Genomic DNA, 10,887 nt, shown 5'->3' on the forward strand with positions numbered 1-10,887 from the left:
AGTGGGATCCCGAGAAATAAAAAAAGGAGAGAAACTTCCTGCCACAATATGCCATGGGCATTTATTATGGATCTCTTCTAAAGGTCACTTGTGGAGATGAAACTGTAAGAGGAAAATATGCAAACTTTAGGGCATGGATTTGGGGCGTCTTTTCTGGCAGACCAGAGGCTTATTTTTCTGGATTCTCTTGTGCATTCCATTTAGATAAGGGTTTGTCATCAGAAAACTCCACGTAAGAATAACGTTACTTTAGTAAGATAGAATAATACAAATTTAGGGAATCATTCTCAAAATAATGGATTTAGTTGGCAGAAACCAAGAATGTTAAAGGTGTGAAAAGAAGTCACCTGCAATATTAAATAAAATGTAAAACACATTGAACCGTGAATGAAGTCAGTCAATGAGATGAGCTGAGGATCACAAAGGACTGATTAAGTGAAGAGGAATGGAATGACACTGAATAAAGAGATGAGTAAAGATGGGGAAGCGGGAATGCAGCGATGCATACCCATGAGGCAGGGATGGGTCTTCTAGACTGATTAACTGCTGGAGCAAGAGTAGCTCTTCTCTCCACACTTGATGGCCAACTCCTATTCCCAATACAGCCACCAATCCCCATCCCCTACTCCAAGGGTTTCCTACCTACTTGGAAGTCAAAGGCTTACCATGCCCACCCCCAATCTCACAAGCTCTGGCCCCTGGTTATCTCTTCAATTAAATTTCTCAGTCTTTCTTCCCCCTACTTTACTTCACTCGTCCCCTTTGGTCAGCTTTACTATTTCACAAATACCTCAAGCATGTTTCCACTTCAACAACTTTGCACTTGCTTTACCCTCTTTCTGAAATGCCCTTTCCCTAAATAGTCAGACAACTTCCTCCCTCAATTATTCAAGTCCCTATTCAAATGCCCACATGATCCAAGAAAGCTTCCTTAACCATCCTTTCCAAAATAGCACATATATTCTCCTAAATTGCTCTCTTGCCTCCTGTCCTTCTTATTGTTTTGTCACAATAAGGGTTATTAACTGATAGCATGCTATTTTGTTTGTTCATTTTCTGAACCCCATACTGGCTTTAAAATTCATGAAAGCAGAAACTTAGTTTACATCGCTTCTGTATCCACAATGCCTACGACATACCCAGCATGTGACTGGCACTCAGAAGCATTTGCAGAATGAAGAAATGAAGTACAGTGAGTGGTTCAAACTGGAGTATTATGTGAGAGGTAAGTCTGGTCAAATGGATAAAGTGAAAATCATCCAGATACCTGAGACACAGCATGAGTTTACAAAAGGAGGCAATGGGTTTTCTGAAGAACAGTTCAAGCCCCAGGACACAGTACACTGTGTGCTTCGTACCACCCACAAAGATGTTCATTAAATGTCTCCATGATGATAACAGATATTAAACAGAGAAAGTCCTTTTCCTTTGCATGACAGGGCAAAGAAAATGCAAACTTAGAATGTAGGATTGACATTCCCTGAATTCTTTTTCACCTGCACAGTGCATGGGAGCTACTATGAACTGAATTGCTGTCCTCCTAAAATGCATATGTTGAAGCCCTGACCCCCAATAACTATATTTGGAGATAAGGTCTTTAGGAGGTAATTAAGGTTAAACAAGATCACAATGGCAGAGACCTAATCAGATAGGAATATAGCCTCTGAAGAGAGATCTCTCTGTGTCCCTCTGTTCCTCTGTCTAGTTCTATTTCAAAAGGTGGCCATCTGCCAGCCAGGAAGAGAACTCTCACCACAAACCTAATCTGTCAACAGCCTTGATCTTAGACTTTTAGCCCCCAGAACTGTGAAAAGTAAATTTTTGCTGCTGAAGCCACCCAACTTGTGGTATTCTGTTATAGACCCCGAACTGACTAAGGTAGGAATCTTTTGATATTTCTGTTCCCCAATATGTTAGAGCTTCTTTCCTGCTGAAGAAGTCTTCTGGGTAGTCCACCCTGAGATAAACAAGATAGCAACTGGTGATGAGTGGTAAATGGGACTGTTTCCCCTGGAAGCAGTGGCTTTAAGTCACATATCTGTCACTGAGGCAGCCAGCATAAGGACCCCATTTTAAGTGGCCTCTGAAGACACATTGTGGGGAAGGGTGTCTAATTTCCCTTGGGACAAGCATTCAGTTTTCAGATACCTTATGCTTTCTCATAGATGAGGAGGGCTATCCTCAGCTGTTTATACCACTGTTCCAAGATACTCTAGAAAAAGCATTTTAAATGGCTCCCATGATCAGAGCAATATTTGAGTCAATGTATCTGTAGGGTTTTGTTTTGTTTTGTTTTTTGGCTACAAAGAATGTGTAACAATTTTGTAGTCATAAAAATTATTAAAAATTACTTTCAGAAGAAAAGCAAGATACACATATACACATACATTCATTATTATTATAATAAATGTTGAAAATATGTAAGAAAAAAGCATAATAGCAAATCTTCAAAAGTGGTTGTCTTGGATGATATTAGCTAATACTAGTTATGAATAGTTCCTGGAATCAGAAGGTTTTTCTGAATTGCTCATTTTATTTCATAGCAAACCTAGAGCAGAGTTACTGTTAACATCATCTCTATTTTACAAATAAAGAAACTGAGGCAGAGACAAGTAAAGTAACATTCCCAGCATCATACAGTTAGTTGGCAGCACAGATGGGATTTGAATCTAGTCAATTAAACACTAAAATCTGTGTTCCTACCATACACATACTGTCAAAGATATGGTATTTTATTCCTTTGGCTTCCCCCCCTTTTTATATGATAAACATACTTTACTTTTACAATGAAAAGAAATGTACGATCATCCATATTTCTTGTTTGTCATATGGAAAAATAGTATTAAAGGATCAATATACCAAATTCAAGGTGATGTATATGATATATCCCCAAATTACAACTGTCTTATAGAATTCTGCCTTGTTATCAGTAAAATTCCACTGCCCATTTCTTGCTGAGACTGTTTTTAGAGAACAGGAAACTGCATATGTCCTGATGGAACGACCCATTCCTCGGAAAGATAGCCAGTTGTAACTGTATCTGCAACATGAATCACAATTTTCAAAAGAATTAAACTAGGAAAAAAAAAAAAACACACTACAGTCCCATGAAGTATGTGATTTGAAAAAAGTAATAGTGAAGCCACTTTATCTTTTTAAAATCATTAACCAATTCTATTTTAATTTTAATATTTTTCTGGGGAAAATGTATCATTTTAAAAAGTACAGATTTTTAAATGTTACATTTTTCTGAAAGAAATATTGACCCTTTAAGTAGGAAAAATTAAACAGGACATCATGGTATCTATTGAAACTAACTATAAGCCTTTTTAGAAAGAACTATAAGAGAAAGAAGTATATTGAAATTTGTGTATGATTTATACTGGAAGAACAGTGACTAAGATTCCATTTTAGATAAGAATCAGTTTAGATCCAGATCAAGGAAGGCCATAATTTGGAGTGAATCTGGTAGAATAGCCAAAGTGATATTGTACACTGCTACGACCCAGTGTCTCAGCTGCATGTTTTGCATGATCTTAAGGAAGAGGTCAAAGATTTTTTAAAATATTTATTTGTTTATTTTAGAGAGACAGAGAGAAAGAGAAAGACAGAGACAGAGAGAGTGCAAGTGGGGGGGAAGGAGTAGAGGGAGAGAGGGAAACCCAACAGACTCCAAGTTGAGTGCAGAGCCCGATAAGGGACAGATCTCACAGCCCTGAGATCATAACCTGAGCGAAAACTTTGAGTGGGAAACTTAAACTGACTGAGTCACCCAGGCACCCCAAGGTCAAAGCTTTTTTTAAAGTTTATTTCCAATCAACATTACATTATAAAGAAAAATATACATATATCGGAAATAAGTTAGAGGTTTAAAAAAGTATTTCCTTAATATTTACTCAGAGTTGGAAAAAAAGACATCTCACTAACTTTTGCCAAAAGATCACTTAGTACTATAAGGCCATATTTACTTTACTTGGTTGAAAGCTTCCCACTGCTGTCATTCAGCCACTTACCCAGTATTTAATATATTCTTGTGATTAATATATGAGATTTAAATTAACAGGAATATGTTATAGGTTCTTCTGTAAACAGTACACATTTTATAAACACAAACTTAATGATGACTAATACTGTCTCTTCTTTGCTGTTAATTTCTGCAGAGTTGATTAAATTGCACTCATAATATCCAAGAAGACTAAATATTAACTTAAGTATGAGTGTAGAGCAAAATGTTCCCAAATTACATGTTCTGAACTATAGAAAACTAGCTTTGGTCAATTAGGATGGATTCCTCGCTCTCAGTTGATAGGATGTGCTTGTTACATCAAATGCATAATTATAAATTAATAGTTTTAACCATGAAATGAAGTTACAAATGTAGCCATATATAATAATTCTTCAGGGCACATCTCTCTATCACACTTATGAAGGTATAGGTGAGTGACCTATACAATTGAAATCTGGCTATGCAAAAAAAATCCTAAAGTATACAATAAGAATAGAAGTAATGCTGGATCTTGAACCCTGTCTTATTCTAGCTATAAGAAAACGTTACAATCCACAGAAATATGATCTAATTGAAGAGAATTCCCATATGTTATCTCACTAAGGGATGATTTTACAAAACAATTTCACTTGTTATATTTAATAACTAAGTAGTTAAATATATTTAGAATTATGTAACCTTTTTATTTTAAAATATTTTTTTTAATAATGCAAGGAAATTATCTCCAGTATTTATTCTTAGCTGTCCACTTTTAAATACCTAAGGGCACTTGAATAAAAAGTATGAAGAACATCCCAATAAAGATTTTTAATTTGTGGGTTCTTAAATTACACATATGTGTAAAACCATATGGTATTTGTCTTTCTCTGACTGACAAAGGATAAAGGCGAAAAAAAGTAAGAGAGAGGCAAACCAAGAAATAGATACAAAACTACTGAGAACAAACTGATGGTTCCCAGTGGGGAACTGGTTGGGGTTATGGGTTAAATGGGTAATGGGGATTAAGTAGTGCACTTGTGGTGAACAGCAAGTATAGTATGTGTTGGGTCCGTGGTCAAAGGAACGAGACTGATACAAAGCGAAGGTCAAGCAAAGCTTTATTTTGTGCAAGCATCGAGAATCAAACGGACCGTTTGGGGTCACCTCTTACAGAGAGGGTGATGCCTCTCTGCCTTACAGACAAGCTTTTAAGGGCAAAGGCCATGTGGTTGGGCCTGGCCAAGCACAGGTGGCCAATGATATTGTAACATGCAGAGAAAGCTGTACAGTCATGCTAGGTCACAGATAACTGATCAACTGAATTACAATTTACCCTATAGTAGATATTTGAACTAGCCTATCACCTTGGTCAGAATTGGCACCCAAAAGGTGGGGCCCATACTCCTTGGTAGGTAGGGAGACAGTATGCACCCCCACTGATTGGATGTCTCCACCTGGCTTGACCCACCCTTGTATTTGGGCTTTGTTACCTGGGACTGGTTTCTGGGACTTGTTTTTAAGTAAGTCTTCTGGGGGGGGAAGGGGGACAGTGACAGTTTAAGTTTTACTGTATAAACAACAAAGTCATTGTTTAACCGAATGGAATTGCTCTGGCTAAATAGGCCCTTACATTCCCCCCTTTTCTTAGGATATTAGTCAAATTCTTGACTTTTAGCCAGTTCTATGCTCCCCTTTTAACGGCTGCTAGGCTGTTTTAATGACTCCAAGGTGATTTACCCAGAAACAGCATTCCTCTCCTAGGGCTACGCAGAGCACCCTCTTTTTCTAGAAATAGTGTGTCAGGCCCTTACTGTTTATATTTCCCACCTATACTTTAACAATAGGAGCAACAATGAACTCAATGGACTCATTGTTTTTTGAGTCTTAGCTTTAGTCTACGATTGGCGGGGCCCATTGGCAGCAACATCTATCTCTGGGGGGCATCCTCATCCTCGGCTCGTTTGATGTGACCTGCGTGAATCCAGGCCCTGATGCCTTCTACTTTTATTGCCGTGGGGGGTGGTCAGGATGACAGTAAATGGTCCCTTCCAGCGAGGCTCCTAGTTTCCCACTTGGTGGCAGCATATCCAAACCAAGTCCCCGGGTTGGTAAGGATGTGGTTCCACCTCCGTCTCCGTCCCAGTGTGGGCAGTTCAGATCCCTGTGTGGGCTAGACAGACTATAATGCCAGAAGTGACTGGAGTACAGACTGATCAGTCATTTCTGCTAGAGCAACTTCTTGTAGCTGAGGGCAGAGCAGGGAGCAGGGGGTGTCTCCCAAACATTATTTCAAATGGGGTCACCTTGTTTAAGTAGGGTGTACATCAAGCCCTGAGGAGGGCAAAAAGAAGGGGATCCACCCATCCACTGCCAGTCTCCAGAATTAGCTTTGTCAAGGTCTCTTTAAGAGTCCGGTTCTTTCTTTCTACTTGCCTGGAGCTCTGGGGCCGGTAGGCACAATATAGTTTCCAATTAGTGCCCACAGCCTTGGCCAATGCCTGTGAGATTGAACTCACAAATGCAGGGCCACTGTCTGACCTGATCATGAGAGGTAACCCAAACCTCTAGCAGCTTTTTGGCTACCACTCCTGCCATCTCATGTTTGGCAGAAAAAGCCTCTACCCAGCCTGAAAAGGTATCCACAAAAACTAACATATACTTGTGTTCATATTTCCCCAGTTTCATCTCTGTAAAATCTATTTCCCAATAAATTCCTGGCTCCTTACCTCTTTCTCTTTTCCCTCTTCCCATTCTAGTTCCTCCCGCTTTGACTGCCTGGCATTGAGCACATCTATCAACCACATCCTGAGTCATACACCCTAATTTAGAAATCTGGAACTGCTTGCCCATAAGCTCCTTAAGCTTGTGTGTCCCCAAATGAGTGCCCTGATGTATATGGCTTACTAATTTCTTCCTAGTCTTCGAGGAAGAATTAACTTTCCTGTTCTAGTCTTAGCCCAATCCCCTTTGTAGTCTAATTTAGTCCATTTCTGTAAATATACTTGCATCCTTGACCAGGAGGGCCGTGGCAGCAATAATGCGGAGGCAAGGGGGAACCCAGCCGCTACTGGACCTAGTTTCTTGCTAAGATAGGCTACTGGCCTTTGCCAAGGCCCCAGAGTCTGAGTCAAAACTCTTTGGCCACCCCTGCCTTTTCATCCACATACAAGTGGAAGGGCTTGGTAACATCTGGGATGGCCAATGCTGGGGTACTCAGTAAGGCTGTTTGTCATTCCCGAAATGCTCCTTCTGCCTCAGCTGTCCACTCTATCATAGTGAGTCCTCCCTTAGACAGTTTGTAGAGGTTGGGCCATCTCCATGAACCGTGGTGTCCCCAGCCTACGGTAGCCCACCGTCCCAAGAAACTCCCTTGTGGAGATCAAAGCCTAAATAAGTGGCATGGCTCTGACAAAGCTGTGCTTTCTTTGCTGATACCTGATACCCTTTTTTTCTGCAGAGTCTGTAATAGAGCTTTCGTCCCCCGAAAGCATGACTCATAGTCCTCAGCAGCTATCTCTGCTATTCCCACTAACTCATTCAGATTCTTCCCTTCAACTCCTTCAATTTTCTGAAGTTTCCTCCTTATATCTGGGGCTGACTGACTGGCAAAAGCAAAATCGCCTAAACAAGCTATTGTGCAACTTCTCTGAAGTTTACCTCAATTTGTCTAGCTTAGGTAAAAAAACATTTAAAGACAACCAAATCTAGAATTTAACATCCATAAAGGTGTGTTATTAAAACACATTTTTTCTCTCTAAAATAACCCTCATTTCCAGAGATAGCCAAATCAGGACTAATTCATTTGAAAAACAAGTCCAGTTTTAACAAACTTGGCCTAATTATTTACATAAGCTCAGCAAGACCAGTGAGTGATCATATAGATCTTTTAGAATCTGCTTTGCTGGAACTTCTTATAAGGAATCTCTAGGTTGAACTTTTAGTATCCTCTCCAGGCCAGAAGCCAAGCCATGTAGTTGCCATCAGAAATGCCTGCAATACCTGTTGATTTGGGTGAATTCCTCTTCCTGAGGTCCTGTACCTGCCAGGAAGTGACATTCTTTACTCACCTGGTGAGGCTGCTGGGAACTCTGTAAGCAAGGTATCAGGCCAACAGTTCCAAAGGGCTTTATGGCTCCAGGTTTTATAAAGTCAACCTTAGTTCCTTTAAGCTGTCTGGTCATATCTGAGTCTTTTTCAAATATGACGTTCCAGTCAAAGCCTTGGTAAAATAACCAGTGTTTCCAATGGTGTCCTGTTACAAGGAGAACAGATTCTTATTGAACTTATGCAACTGACTGATTGCCATGGAAGAAAGAATACTTGTTGAGACCTTGAGTTTCAGAGGGTTCAGATAGAAAGAGTTGAATGCCTTGATTTGTTTACAAATGAATACTTTTACACCTCTGTAGGTTACAGATAACTTAAGAAAAGGTTTCCCTCGTCTGGAAGAGCAAACATTACAGAACCAGTAATGCTTAAAATAAGATAAAACATCAAGAGACACAACATTACAATCTTTTAGTTCATCTAGTTCCATGTTGCTAATTCTGATTTAGTCCAAATGCAGCCTTTACTTCTGTAAATTCTAACCCATTTCAGTTACAGGATTTTAGTGTATCAAAGACCTGTATTTGTCCTGAAAGTCTCCCATATGAATTTCCTTTAGGGCGGAATCTATCTTACAAGAGAATTAAAACAATTACAAATGACAAAAACTCAGAATAGATATGGTTAAATATCAAATGATGACCCTTATCAAAACATTAAAACTTTAGGAAATGTATAGAACCTCTGGAGTAGTTACAGCATTTACCCAAAAGTAACCCAAGGTTTATCATTGGTTTAGCAGTACTTCCTGAGTAACTTAGCATATCAAGGGAAAGCCTTATAAGCTAAAGAGATCTCATTTACAATTCTGGGTGGGCAAAGAGAAAACCATTTACATTTTCTTAGAACCATCTCAATCTCTAGTGAAGACTAAATATTAACCAATTGTGAGCTGTTACAACAGAATTCAGTTAAGCACAAAACATGTTTACCAACAGATTTCAAAAGTACAAACCTAGTTCCAGCAACCAGCGCTCTAGCATTTTATCCCATTTGGTTTAACGTTTCAGGTTACCAAAGACTTTGAAATCTACTTTAACAATTACCCATTAAAAACCTGAGACAGGCAATTAACCCTCAGTTCAGCCATCTCTTTGCTAACAGATTTTAACAAATAACACGAGCTTATTTGACCTTAAGTAAAAACTTTGAAGTTTCACATTTACTGCTGTTAACTCAAAAGACATGTTCATCTTAATTAACCCAACAAACTTAACTTAGTTCAAATACTGATTTACGTTCCACCTGGGCCCACTTCACTTCGAATGTTTACGTGAGACCTGGGTGGAAAGATCCGGAGTGGGGGGGTGTTAGGTCCAGGGGATGCTCTTCTTGTTTCCTGACAGTGAAGAACAGAACAAAGTGCCACCAGAAGGCAGAGAAAGGGTTCCCAGTTCTAGAGCTCATCAGCTCCAAGAGAGGAGCAGACACCATGCTTTTCCACCAACAAGGCGAAGGGGCTAGGCAGTCCCCGTCGGGTCAGAAAGGGCAAGGAACTCCCCCAAAACAAAGGGAGTTCCGGCAGCTGTTTGGGAATATTCCTTAAAGTCTCTGTCTCGAGTTAGCCTAACCACAGTTGGCTCCAGTTACAGCCAGCCATTAACACAAGAAATGAGTAAGGGAGAAGCCCCACATCTATTAGGAGGAACGGAGAGATGAAAGTCAGAGTCCCCTTACTCTCTGCTTGCCCCATTTCTTCAAACACAACAAACAATGCAACAGACAACAAAAAGACAAGACAAAGACAACCACAGACCCAGCAGCCCTTACCCAGAACCTGCTGCTGGTGGGGATTTTCTCGGTCCCCTATAAACACTCACTGGTGGGGATTTTCTTGGTCCCCTGCAACCACCCCCTGGTGGGGATTTTCTCGGTCCCCTGACCACCTAGGGGGACTTGAACCCCCTGGCAATCTACCAGAAGAGGGATGGGGAGTCCCTGCATCCACTCCAGCCCTGGAGAGCAATGCTGTGTCCAGCTTCTCCCCCGTGGGCCATACCCTGGAGCTCCGCAACCAGACAGACACACAGGATCTCACAGAATAAAATCTGGGGATCTTACCTCCGGAGGCTTTTCCCAAAAATTCTGATGCTGGTTCAGTTCTCATCATTTGATCCCGGATGAGCCCCCAACGTTGGGTCCATGGTCAAAGGAACGAGACTGATACAAAGTGAAGGTCAAGCAAAGCTTTATTTCATGCCAAGCATTGAGAATCAAACCAACCATTTGGGGTAACCTCTTACAGAGAGGGTAACCCCTCTCTGCCTTACAGACTAGCTTTTAAGAGCAAAGGCCATGTGGTTGGGCCTGGCCATGCACAGGTGGCCAATGAGACTGTAACACAGAGAAAGCTGCACAGTCATGCTAGGTCACAAATAAGTGACCAACTGAATTACAATTCACCTTATAGTAGATATTTGAACTAGCCTATCACCTTGGTCAGAATTGGTGCCCAAAGGGCAGGGCCCATACTCCTTGGTAGCTAGGGAGACAGTATGCGCCCCCACTGATTGGATGTCTCCACCTGGCCTGACCCACCCTTGTATCTGGGCTTTGTTACCTGGGACTGGTTTCCACAACTTGTTTTTAAGTAAGTCTCTTGGGGGGTGGTGGGGACAGTGACAGTTTAAATTTTACTGTATAAACAACAAAGTCATTGTTTAACTGGATGGAAGTGCTCTGGCTAAATAGGCCCTTACAGTATGAAAGTGTTGGATCACTATATTGTACAACCAAAACTAATATTACGTTGTATGTGAACTAATAGGAATTTAAATTAAAACTTTTTTAAAAAG

Source organism: Lontra canadensis, unplaced genomic scaffold (assembly GCF_010015895.1).
Source record: "Lontra canadensis isolate GAN:19392208 unplaced genomic scaffold, GSC_riverotter_1.0 scaffold12, whole genome shotgun sequence".
Taxonomy (NCBI): domain Eukaryota; kingdom Metazoa; phylum Chordata; class Mammalia; order Carnivora; family Mustelidae; genus Lontra; species Lontra canadensis.